The following is a 12,443-nucleotide window of genomic DNA, read 5'->3' as shown; positions in this document are numbered from 1 at the left end:
ACCATTATTGTTTAGAATTTCTCCCCCAACAATCAGAATTGCTGTAAAGGCATTGTGAAATACTTTGTTTTCTATAGCTGGTTATGAGATTATATAATGTCATGCAGCCACGATTTTGGATTTCTGCAAAAAGCCAAATAATTATGAGATTGGTTTCTGTGTGTCTGGTGTTATGACTGTGCCAGAGAGTCGCTCGTGGGAGGCAACTCGTGACCTCGATAGGGCGTGAAGGACGAGCCAGTACTGCTCCCTTCCCATGAGACTGCAGTTGTCCATCATTGCCAGCTCATACCTGGTTTTCCTATAAGCTCTGAGGCGGTGGCCACCTTGCTGTCGGGGAGGAAAAAGGCGGAAGGGAGCAATACTGTTTCCCTCCTGGGGAAGCATGGTGACACGGTTTAATGCTTGGTCCATTCACTTTTCTGCCGCAAGCTTCCAGGCTCTGGATTAAATCCTTTCGCCTCTGGAACCATGGATCTGCCAGAGAGCTGTTTGTGGGGGGCAACTCATGACCTTGGTTGAGCGTGAAGGACAAGCCAGTACCACACCCCTTCCCATGAGACCGCAGTTGCCCCATCACCGCTTGCTCATACCTGGCATTCCAACAAGCTCTGAGGCAGTGGCCACCCTGCTGCCGGGGAGGAAAAGGGAGCAACACCCTTTCCCTCCCCGGAAGGCATGGCGCCATAGTTTAACGCATGGTCCATTCACTTTTCTGCCACAAACTGCCAGGCTCTGGATTAAGTTCTTTTGCCTCTGGACCACCATGGCCGTGCAGGAGAGCCGCTCATGGTGGGGCAATTTGTGACCTCGGTAGGGCGTGAAGGACAAGCCGGTACCGCCCCCCTTCCCATGAGAATGCAGTTACCCTGTCACCACAGGCTCATACATGGCTTTTCAATAAGCTCCGAGGTGTTGGCCACCTTGTATTCAGTCCAGATGCATTTCTTCCAAAAGCCACTGGGTTGCAAGATTTGTTTCTGAGTCTCTGGGATCATGACTGTTAATCCGGAGCCAGAGAGGCCATTTGTAGGCAACGACTCAGGGTTTCGCAGGGATGGGGAAGAAAGGACCTGTTCCACCCCCATCTGGTGAGGCTCACTGTCTTGTCACTGCAGGCCCACACTTGACTGTCCAGTGGCCTCTGGAGGATGGCGGTCACCGGGCCGTCAAGGGGAACAGGGATAGGCATGAAACCTCTTCCCACCTGGAGTGGCCCAGCGCCAGTAACCTACTGCAGGAACAGGGTGCATTTCTGCCAAAAGCCTTTGGGTTCCGAGATTCATTTCTGAGTCTCTGGGATCATGGCCATTAAGCAGTTCGATCAAAATCCAGAAAGGCCATGCCTCCAATTATATAGCTGAGCTGGAGTTGGTTTGTGTGTGTGTCTCTCATATACCTAAATTTTGACTGTTTACTTTCTCGGTAAACTTTGCCCCAAGTTTTTGGGGTTTGGCCAAAGACACAGGAACAATTTGAGGGTATCTGAAAGTCTAACGGTACCATCAGGCTGCTGACGCACTCGCCTCACAGGTACAGATTTACCTGCTAGCTGCACCATACCCCTGAGTACACTTTTTATACTCTTCAGAAAAACATTATTTTTCACAGGGAAACTTAAAAACAATTCGAAAATTATATAAAGATAACGAAAGAGAAGTGTAGATAGATAAAATAAACAACACTTTCAAAATAAATTCAGAGAAATATTTCTCAAGAGGGCTGGAGCAATAGCAGAGCAGGTAGGGCATTTGCCTTGCATGCAGCCAACATGGCCGACCAGAGCTCAATTTCTCCACCCCTCTAGGAGAGCCCGGCAAGCTACCAAGAGTATCTCACCTGCAAGGCAAAGCCTGGCAATCTACTCATGACATATTTGATATGCCAAACACGGTAACAATTGTCACAATGAAGACGTTACTGGACCCTCTCGAGCAAATCGATGAACAATGGGATGACAGTGACAGTGATTTCTCAAGAAAAATTTACTTTGTAAGTAGATACCTACTTAGATATATTTAACAGATAAATATATTATAATTAAAATAAAAGCATTTTTCTTTCTGTAAAGTTAATATATATTTATTATAGATAGCTCTGTAAAAAGTTATCAAAACAATATATGCAACAAAAATTTTACAGAAAATAATGAAATTCTGAAATTATAATTATAGTCCGTTTTGTAGTCCCCATGAATTATTAAATTAGTTCATTAATTATCCTTGATTAAACTATTTTGTTGTTTGTTTTAGGTGTCTGATGCTTTAGGACTTACTTCTGGCTTTGCATTCTGGGATCACTCATGGTGGTATTCCAATGGTACTTACCCACTGTACTATCTCACTGGCTCCTTAGTAATATCTGATTTATTCTGCATATAATGAAACAGATAATAAATAAAAATTTCATAGAAAAAAATCACCTAAAATTGGTTGCAAAGGCTTATATTCTTGATATTATAACTACATTTCTCTCTCATTTTCACTCTCTCTATCTCTCTCTTTCTCTCTCACATACACACATATGTAAACACACACACCAGCTTTCAATGAATCAAAGCAAAGAAAATATGTATGCCTGCGGTTGGGAATATTTTTCACTTTTATAGGCACTGAAATGGAATCTGTTTTACTCACAATATACTGTTCATAGCTGCTATCATCAATTTTAAAAGTTCAAGAATTCACTTTTCAAATGAAACAATGACCACTCTTCTACTAAAATCCCTCAATATGTCCCCAAAGAAAATATTACATTCCACATTTTCTACAATCCTTTATATATGATTTCTTGATATAGGAAAGAAAATACCATCACACTATTAAAATAAATACTGCTTTGCTTTTTACTTTTTAAAAGATTGAGTATACTGACTTTTAAGGTGACTATAATAGAAAAGACAAAAGTTCAGCCTACAAATCTATGAGGAAAAATAAATAGGCATGTACTGATTTCAAATGCAAAGAAATGGAAGCAAAAAGAATGAAAACAGAACATTTTTCCCAGATATAAATACAAATTCAGGGTCAGAAAAATAATAGAGTTGTAAGACACTTAACTTGCATGTGTCTGACCACAGTTTTGGCCCCAGCACCCATAGTGTATGGTCTCTGGAGCCCTGCTAGGAGTGATTCCTGAGCACAGAGAGGAGTAAGCCCCGGAATACCTCAAAATATGACCCAAAACAAAAGCATTCATCACTTTTTAAAAATTAACAAGGTTTTATAGATAAAACGAATAAGAGAGAATTTTTACCTGTTATTAAAAACTGTATTGTGACCTTGTCAAGAAGTTTATGATGGGGGCTGGAGTCATAACACAGTGTGTAGGGTGTTTGCCTTGCACTCGGCCAACCCAGGTTGGATTCCCAGAAACCCATATGGTCCCCTGAGCACTGCCAGGAGTAATTCCTGAGTGCATGAGCCAGAAGTCATCCTTGTGCATCCCTAAGTTTGACCCAAAAAGAAAAAATATTGATGACTAGAGACTAGAAAGATAGTCCAGTGGGCAGGGTGCTTGCCTTGCATCCAACTAAACTGGGTTCAATCCCTTGCACTTTAGATATTACTCCAAGACCTGCCAGGAATGATCACTGAATAGAGAGGTAGGATATAAGCCCTGAGTACCACTAGGTATGGCTTCAAAACAAAAGCTCCACTACATAAAAGATGAGTGTAGATTACAATGAGAAAAACAACTTGATACATTATAAAAGAACTTTCATCAAGGTCACTAATATGTGGGAAAATATTATATGCAGTTACTCCATTTTGATCACCAGAACTGCATATGATCCCTTGAGTTCGACAAGGAGTGATCCTTGAACACAGAACCAAGGCTAAACCATGAACATTGCTCAGTGTGACTCAGTCTTCAAAAATGAATAAATAAGTAAATATATACCACAACTTAATGTAAAATAACGTGTTAATGGAGAAGGAAGAGCCAATACTATGACACTTCAATTTTATGCTAAAAGATAAAATATTGAGATTGTAATTATATTAATATATTTCACACAAATACTACATTTAAGTGTCTTTCACCAGGAGTATTTTTCCACGGCTTGGAAGATGGCTCCACATGCTGGAGGGAAAGGCAGCTAAGATAGAGAACGGACCACCAAGCAAAGGATGCTTGGAGGGCTTGCTCGCATGGGAGATGGATGCTGAAAAGTAGACTATAGACCGAACATTATGGCCATGTAAGTACGATACCTGTATTGCAAACCATAACACTCAAAAGGAGACAGAGAGTAAAAGGGAATATGCCTGCCACAGAGGTGGGGGAGGGATGGGGGGTGGCGGGAGGGATACTCTGAGCATTGGTGGTGGAGAATGGACACTGGGAGTGGGATGGGTACTTCGAATTATTCCATTGTCTCAATTCATTAAAAATATATAACACAATCAGATAATCTCTATCACAAAGATACAATCCTCTAAAATATTTTCTTTCTTAAACTTATGTATTAATATCTTATCCTTTCGCACAAATGCACAGATTCAGTTGAAATAGTATTCCTTTTTTTTTTTTGTTAATTAATGAAACACCACAAGGTACAGTTGTAGACTTACAAACTTTCATGCCTTGGTTTCAGTTATACAATGATTAAGTACCCATCGCTCCACCATTCTACACCACCAATGAACCCAGTAGCCCTCTCATCCCCCACTTTATCACCCCCCCACCCCACTCCACCTCTGTGGCAGCGCATTTCCTTTTGCTTTCTTCTTTCCTTTAGGGTGTTGTGATTTGCAATAGAGGTATTGAGTGGCCATCCGTGTTCTGTCTATAGTCTATTTTCAGCACAAATCACACATCTCGAGTGAATCCTTCAGTGAAGTGAACACCCTTTACTTGGTGTTCCCTTCTCTGAGCTGCCTCTTTCCCTAGCATGTGCTGCCAGATTCCAAGTCATGGACCGGACCTCCTGGTACTTATCTCTACTATTCTTGGCTGTTCGGCTCCCATTCTGTTACTTTATATTCTTAAAGATGTATACTTAGCAACTAATTTACCAATTGCTATTAGAAGCACAAACTTTTAAGTTGATCTTTTATTTTACTATCTTGATTTAGCTATTTCTGTAAGTCATAATGTCTTAAAACAACAATTTAAGTTCTTTACTTTCCTTACCTCTCAGAAACTTTTCACTGGCAAATATTTTTTGCTTTCAAATATGCTTTCTACATGTATGTCCATTTGTTCCCTTATTTTAGTGGAGATTATTTCAAATAAAACTGTAGAAATTTTTAAAAGTTTTAGCTAGTTTCTGTTTCAAGCACAGCAAGAAAAACTTGTTTCATTTGACAAGCTCTATATGAATAGTTTTATAATGATTTATTATGCTGTTATTGACCAAAAAAACAGAAGACATAAGCATAAATGTAAGCATAAAATGCAGCTGACATATTTGGAAGGAATTACTGAATAGATGGTAATTAAAGTAGTAGATATAATATTTCAAGAACATCAATTTTGAAAAGGAAATAGTAAAGATGTTTTACTATCATAAGGAATATGCAAAAAGAATCCCGGTGAAAACATTTAGAAACATAAGTACAATTTAGAAAAGATGGGAGGATCAGAGCTACAGAAGGCGAGGTGCTTGCCTTGCACACAGCCAACCTGGTTTTGATCCCTGGCATCATATATGATCCCCCAAGGCCATTATGAGTGATCTCTGAGCCGAGAGCCAGGAGTAAGCCCCTGGGGCATGCCCATGGTGCATGGCCTCAAAACAAACCAAAGCAAAATTTAGAAGAGATATCAGGAGCTTAAAATAAATAATTTAGTTACTTATAAAGATGAGGAAAGATTTAGGAAAAGATGAGCCCTCTATATAGAAAAGTAGGAGCTAGAAACAAGAGCAACAGGGCCAGTGAAATACTACTGGGAGTATATTACTTGCCATGCTTATGTGCAGCCTGCATTCAGTCCCTAGCACTACATATGTTCTCCAAATAAGGGTCACACTGAGCAAGAAATAGTTTCTGAGCACTGTTTGGTCTGGCCTATATACTACCTCTCCCCTCACCGAGAGACACAGAGAGAGAGAGAGAGAGAGAGAGAGAGAGAGAGAGAGAGAGAGAATATATAGGAAATAAAAACAAATGTTTCTTAGTTATATTTAGGAAAGTCTATCTTAGGAAAGTCACACAGGGAAACAATAAGATTTTAGAGACATGAAATTCAGGGGAGTGTGGTGTCATGAACATTTCAGAGACAAGGATTAGTTGAAAACAGGCACTAGGAATTAAAGTACTGTAAGAATGACAGTTAGAGATGAGACCCTGACTTCTCTGAGCACCACCAGGAGTAATTTCTGAATTCTCAGTCAACAATAATTCCTGAGCATTAACGAGTATGGCAAAAAAACAATTATTTATTCCTCAAATACCAACAGTGTTACCAGAAGGCTTAAATTATCAACATGTAGATAGGTAAGATATTAGAACTAACATCAGGAAAGCAGAGATAATAGAAAACAAATGCATTTTGTGGTTTATTCAAGCAGTATACTAAAGAATATATAATAAAAATAGAAGCAGAAATGAAAGTGAATTTACCATTTCATAAAATATCTGTATAAAATTAAAAGCAATGTATTTTGGAAATGTTGCTACTTGTGTAAATCTACCAGCTATTATTTCACTATAATAAAAGATTGTTAGCCCAATTAGATGCAATTTTATTCAACTATTAATCCAAATACATAATTTTATGATAAACAGAAATATCTATACGGTAGTCATTCTTTTCACTATTATTAGATCATGATGTTCCTTCTTACACAGAAGTACTATAACTATACAAAAATATTTTCAAGCAAAAAGGATATAATAAATCTAAGTTTAATAGAAAATAATATTTCTTTTATTGTCTCAAGAATATTAAAGCACTTAATTTTTGCAAATTTGCTATGTATTTAATTAAAGCTAGACCTACTAATAAATAAAAGTAGCTGGTGCTAGGGATTTGTAGTACCTGGATCCACATAACAAACAAAAGAGGAATATTACTTTAAACCTATAGAAACTCTAGCCATAAATAATATTTCTATGTCTAATAAGATATAATCTTACTAGAAAAAACTGCCCATCTTAGCATTATGAAAAGAATTTTCTGTAAGCACTAACCTTAATAACAGTTGGAGGAGAGATATTTGACTTGGGAAATGGGTTACTTTTGAGTGAAAACAAGTATATTACATGTATGCTATCCACATTCTCCTTTTAGCTTCAAAGTTTTGCTTATATTTCCCAAAATAAAAGGTTTGTTCAGACTCACTTTTCATTATATCACTTGCATAGATCCCAATACTATGAAGTCAAAAATATTAAAAAGATTTGCAGTGAATGGACATAGTTAAACCTTTTTGGTCAGTTCAAAAAGTTTGTTGAGTTGCTTTCATTGTGACTTTGGAAATTTCTAAAGAATCATTCATGTATCATAGGGTCACATATACACTTTTTTAAAAAAACTAGATTACAGGTGTAAACTTTGACATGGGGCAAGAATTGTGACTCCTCCCTCCCCCCCACACACAAACCTGGGCCAGAGCAATAGTATAGCAGGTAGGGACTTGGACCCATCAGGGTTCTTTCCCCGGCATCCTATATGGTCCACCAAGTACCAGTAGGAATAATTCCTGAGTGCACCTGAGTGCAGAGCCAAGAGTAACCCCTGAGCATCACCTGGTGTGACCAAAAAAAGAAAAAAAATATTGTGGCTTTTTAATCTTATATCTCTGGATGAGAACACTATTTGGGTCTCCCAAAGAGGAATTGAAAGAGCTATGCCTGGAGTAAACCACTTCACTCAAATGAGAGAAAGAATCCGGAGTTCCGATCTCCGTCGATGATCAAGAATCAGGGATGCTATCTCATTTGCCAACGCGTTGATAATCAGATGGGATGGACATGTAATGAGATTTGGAGATGACCGCTGGACTAGAGCCATTACCGACTGGATTCCACAGAACGTCAAAAGATCCTATGGCTGCCATCCTACAAGATGGTCAGACTTCTTCATCTAGACCCTGAATGATCAGTTTGAGGCTCTTTGTTTTCCTAGAATTAGCAGATGCAATTGGGCTACACTAGCATGCGACAGGGACAAATGGAGATGTTACTGGTGCTTGCTCGAGCAAATCAATGAGTAACGGGATGTCAAGCGATCACTCTCACATCTCTAACTCTTCCCATTCCTTGAGAATCAGAAGAGTCCTGTAATTATTGATAGTATGAGCAGCCAAATAAGGAAATATCAGAGCAACAAAGCAATACAATATATTTTATGCAACACTAAAATATTGGCTCTAGTAGGAGTCTTGGGTCTAAATGCAATTAATTATTAATTTAGTACTCAAAATAATGGGCTGGAGGGATAGCACAATGGATAGGGCATTTTGTCTTGCATGAGGCCGACCAGGGTTTGATTCTTCCGCCCCTCTCAGAGAACTTCGCAAGCTACCGAGAGTATCTTGCCCACACAGCAAAGCCTGGCAAGCTACCCGTGGTGTATTCGATATGCCAAAAACAGTAACAACTAGTCTCACAATTCATTGTGAGACGATACTGGTGCCCACATCGAGCAAATCGATGAACAACAGGAGGACAGTGCTACAGTGCTACTCAAAGTAATTAAATACTGAAGCTTATCTGAGGTAGAAATAACCACAATATTGTTGATATTTCAAAATGTTTTAAACAATTGCACTGTCTAAGAGCAACTCCAAGATTGCTCTATCAAATTTATGTCAGGTATGTCTATTTGGAGGAGACAAGTAATTATAACATTAAGTTTTAGAATATATAATTTCAATTTTTTTATTGTGAAATAGTTACAAAGCTTACCTGTTCGAGATTTAGTCTACAATAATAGAACACCCATCTTCCACTAGTGCACATTTTCCACCACCAATGTCCTCAGTATTCCCTCCTCCCAACCCAACCTTCCCGCTGCCTCAGTGGCAGACAATTTCCCCCATACTCTCTCTCTACTTTGGGGCATAATGTTTGCAATATACATACTTAGAGGCTATCACATTTGGTCTTTTATCTACTTTCAGTTCACATCCCAAACAATCCCTCCAACCATGATTGACTTAGTGATCCCTTCTCTATTCCAGCTGCCTTCTCCCCCAGCTCATGAGGCAGGCTTCCAACTATGGACAAATATTCTTGGCCCTTGTGTCTACTGTCTTTGGGTGTCAGTCTCATATTATGCTACATTATATTCCACAAATGAGTGTAGTAGAATTGTACAAGAAAAAACCTCCAACCCCATCATAAATGGGGAGAAAAAATGAACAGAAGCTCCCTCAAAAAGAAATACAAATTACAAAAGGCACATGAGAAAATGATCTATATTGCCAATCATCAGGGAAATGCAAATCAAAACAATTAGATATCATCTCACACCACAGAGACTGGCATTCATCAAAAAGAACATGAACAACCAGTGCTGGCGTGGATGTGGGGAGAAAGGGACTCTCTTTCATTGTTGGTGGGAATGCCGACTGGTCCAGCCCTTTTGGAAAACAATATGGGCATTCCTTCAAAAACTAGAAATTGAGCTTCCATATGATCCAGCAATACCACTTCTGGGAATATATCCCGAGGGTTCAAAAGAACACAAAAGGAATGACATCTGCACCTGTACGTCCATTGCAGCACTGTTCACAATAGCCAGAATCAGGAAACAACCCAAGTTCCCGAGAACAGACAACTGGTTAAAGAAACTTTGGTACAGCTACACAACGGAATACTATGCAGCTATTAGGAAATGAAGTCATGAAATTTTCTTATAAGTGGATAGTCATGGAGATTATCATGCTAAGTGAAATGAGGGGCGGAGAAAGCTTTTTGTATCCTCATGATTAGAGCTCAGCCTTTGTGGCAGTATTTTTTTTAATTGAAATAACAATAGTTAACATGACTGTATATGTTTTAGGGGTAAATTTCATACCTTCTCAAAGTATTTAATACCAAAGCAATGATATCGTGTCATTTCTCTTGGTTGTGTCCTTCAAAAATATTTGTTATGGGCCTGACTTCTTTCACCATAGGTGAAACAGTAAGCCTAGAAAAGATTGAAGTCAGTTAAAATTTCTTCACCCATGTGAGATAGGCCTCTGTAAACTATTTCCAGTGGAAGGTAGGCCTAATTGTATAGAACACCATGGATGATCTACGCAATGATTTCACTTCCCACAGTCAGAATCAAAAGTTGTATTTGTGAGGCGCTAGCCATGAGAATGTTTCTAAAGAGAAAGTTCAGGCAAATGCAAAGGTCCCAGACTGCTACTCTAACCACAGTCTCTAAGAATATGTCTCTACTTTTTTAGGAAAATATATTTAAACTATGCCTCTCTAACTTACCTGTCTCTTGAGCTTTAGAATGCTGTTTTGTGCAGAAATATTAGTTTTCTAATCGACTCAAGAAAAGTTGTTGATTTTCAGTTCTTATAATTTTATTTTGTGTGAATTGGGGTAATGACATGCTGGATCTGGAAATTATGAATGTCATTATATTTCTTTGTATGGAAAAAAAACTACCATCTTCAAATTGTTAAAAGCTTTGCTCTTGTGTCCTTATTTTTGTATTCAGAAAGCTATACTTTGTTTTTGTTTGTTTTGGCATTTGGGGTCACACTAGGTAATTGTTAAGGGTTTACTCTTAACTCTGTGCTCAGGAATCACTTCAGGTAGTATTCGTGAGACAATATGGGATATCAAGGATCAAACTAGGTTTGACCCAGTTCAAGGCAAGGAACTAAACTGCTGGGCTATTGCTCTGACCCCAGGAAGCTATTGTTTTTTGAAATTGAGAAACCCTATGATATTTCTCATTATAGTTTAGAAAACTCTAGGAAATCATCAATTTTAACATTACATTGAAGACTTTATTTTTTCTGATAAGGCTAATTCAGCTCTGCTCTCATCATGATTCTCTTATTTCACCCATTTTGCATTGAGTAATTGTTTCAGGTCATTCTGCTCTATACCACATCAAAAATCTGACCCCAGATTTGTTTATTCCTAGAACAAACCAGGTCTAGTCAACATTTATTAGAAATGCAATCTAAGGAAATACATTCAGGGAATGTAGTTAGAGTATTGCCTCTTTGACAACATTGTACTTTTCAGCACCCAGAGCCTCAGTTTAGAGTAAAAATATGAATAAATGCTAACCCCACTTATTCTGATACAAATGTTTTCTTGTTTTCTAACTCAAAATCAGATGGATTTCTTCACCATTTATCTACTTTTTGTTCATGCATGAACTGCTTTTGCCTTCAAGAGCAAAAGTTCAGATTTTGATGGTTTTACTAGAATATGCTTTAGTGATTGGACCATTGTGGATGATTCCCATTAATCCCAGAGAACTCAACAATGCAACTCTTAGAGCATGCCTTCTTCATAGGAAGCCTCCCTTGGGTATTGTGAGGAGATACTGTGAGCTGAAAGTATCCATAAAGTGGCATGATTCTTCATTAATTACACAACTCAACTTGTAGTTTCACAACATTTCTGTAGTTCTCACTTTGGACTTCTCTGATTTTAATTTTAAATATTTACCATGGATAGCTGCATCCCACAACTGTTGCCCAGTAAGCTCAGTCATTGCCAGTTTTACGGAATCACTATTAAATTAAGGAAGAGATGCAAGCCAAGCTACAAAAATTCATAGGCACACTTGGGAGGGGGATGGGCCAAATCTCTGTCCTGCCAAACTCCTAGAGAAACACCCAGACCCCACAGCTGCTACAAACACCAATAGCCTAACTTAAATGCTTCATGGCTAATCTCTGTAGAGATGCCAAACTGACAAAATAATGTACACCAGTTTTCAGATTGAGAAATCTGGGGTCTTCTTGGAGTGAGTATGGGTAATCTCCCCTAGCCTACATATTTTGGAGAGCCCGGGCAGCCACACCCACATCCTACAACCAGTGAAGTAAACACCCTCTACATATCCTAGAGTTTCTGGAGCTCTCTCTCAGCACTATCCTTTTGCTTCACCTGTTTTTAGTCAGGTCATTCTTTCAGGTCATTCTATGATACTGGCATTCCAGTAGGAGCAACTACATTAGATGTGACAGGAACATAGAGGCCAACAATGCAGAATAAACTCAGAAAGTTCAACTAGCAAAAAACTAGCTTCATTTACAGATAAGGATTTATGACCCGATGGTGAGATACAACAATTTAAACAAATTTTCTTTTACTGAAAAATTTTTGCATTCCATTAATTATTCAGTTCTAACAATTATAAAATAAATTATTTTGTACCTGCTAAGCGGGCAGGCTTGTGACAGTTGGGAAAATGGGGGCAATGTTAAAGGAAGGTTACACCGGTGGTGGGATTAGTGTGGAACATTGAATTTCTTTAACAACTGAATTATGAACAACTGTGTAAATAATGATGTTTAA

Source organism: Sorex fumeus, unplaced genomic scaffold, assembly GCF_029834395.1.
Source record: "Sorex fumeus unplaced genomic scaffold, SorFum_2.1 ptg000098l, whole genome shotgun sequence".
NCBI lineage: Eukaryota > Metazoa > Chordata > Mammalia > Eulipotyphla > Soricidae > Sorex > Sorex fumeus.
Note: the sequence above shows the minus strand (reverse complement) of the source record.